The sequence below is a fragment of the Triticum dicoccoides genome, chromosome 4A (assembly GCF_002162155.2).
Source record: "Triticum dicoccoides isolate Atlit2015 ecotype Zavitan chromosome 4A, WEW_v2.0, whole genome shotgun sequence".
NCBI classification, from domain to species: domain Eukaryota; kingdom Viridiplantae; phylum Streptophyta; class Magnoliopsida; order Poales; family Poaceae; genus Triticum; species Triticum dicoccoides.
In genome coordinates this window covers 662,022,612-662,023,914 of record NC_041386.1, presented here as the reverse complement: position 1 = coordinate 662,023,914, position 1,303 = coordinate 662,022,612, and the positions used below count along the sequence as shown (strand labels likewise).

General features: G+C 55.6%; 1 protein-coding gene across 1 annotated transcript in view; it reads left to right on the top strand.

Moving 5' to 3' along the window:
* The first annotated feature begins 964 nt into the window (after positions 1–964).
* LOC119287811 (palmitoyl-acyl carrier protein thioesterase, chloroplastic-like) overlaps positions 965–1,303 on the top strand; it is a 5,560-nt gene continuing 5,221 nt past the window's right edge. The window contains exon 1 of the mRNA XM_037567430.1: positions 965–1,300. The gene's annotated coding sequence lies outside the window, so the exon portion shown is untranslated. The remainder of the gene's footprint in view (positions 1,301–1,303) is intronic.

Genomic DNA, 1,303 nt, shown 5'->3' with positions numbered 1-1,303 from the left:
AGACAAATAAATTACAAGCTTGCGTAAATGCCCATATAGGCTTGATTTCTGTTGGCATTTTAGACAACTTACGCGAGCGTGATAATAGAAAAGACCACATCTGAGTGGGATTGGCAAAAAGACGACCTGCCATGTCCCGTGGCGGCAAGTGCGACACCTGGCACTAGCAGGTGGTCTAAAATGCCAAAATTCTCTAGATTTAGGGCTCGTGTAAAATGGAGTGTGGTGAAACAAAACCAAAGCACACGAGATGCTCATAGCGAGATCAAGTCACCGGACTCCCTCCCCATGTGTCTCCGCCGCTGTATCCGTCGGAGTTTGAAAGGGGAGGAAGGCCGAGTGCAGAGAGAACGAAAAATAACCGAGAAATTAAAGCATACCAACATGGATCTTACTCGCCGAGGTTTTTTATAACAAAGCTACAAATCTCCGTTCATTAGATTTGTGTCAAGTCAAATTCTATGAAGTTTGCAAATTAAAATGGTCAAGAGGAAGTACCCTCTAAAATTGTACCAAAGCTGTGTATGTAATTTTTCATTATTTTTGGACATGATTGGAGATGAATGGATCGACAGGTTTTCGAAAAGAAAATAATAATACTATTGATCCGAAGGAAGGGCGTATTTGGCAGCGTAGCGATTTGCAACGGCCACGTCGCGGTGCCGTGAGCTGAGCTGTCGAGTCCCGGGAGAAGAGCCTTGCTTTCTCAACCCACCGTCTCCGTTGGCGTGCTGATTGGAGACTCGTGCAGTGCAGGAACCATCGGACAGCTACGAGAAGGAGGAAAAGGGCGCGGCGCGGGCCCCACGGCAGCCCGGAACCAGCCACGCTGGGGGCCGGTCGGACCGCACCGAGGGCGAGGGGCACGCGCGTCTTTTCGCGCACGCGTATACGGGCCCCCGTGGGCCGTACGCGGGGCGCGTATTTATACGGCGGCCCCGACCCGTGAGCGCTAACGGCTCTGCTTCCTCCTCCCCTCCCGTCGTGGCCGCCTCGCCTCGCAAACAGAGAGAGAAAGAGAGAAAGAGAGGAAAAAAACTCATCTGCCCCCCGACTCTCTCTCTCGCTCTATCCCTTTCCTCTTCTCTCTCCTTCTCGTGGTGTGTGAGGTGGCGAGGTAGAGGAAGCAGCGGAGACCACACGAATCCCCCCACCGCCCTCGCGCCCCCCCTCCCCTCCCAGCGCGGCACCACCACCAACCTCGCCTCTCCCGGCGCGGCGCGGCGAGAGGAGCGGAGCCGAGCGCCGCCGGAGCCGGCGGCGGGTCTGGGTCAGGTCCGGCCTCGTCCGTCCCGCGGAGGCG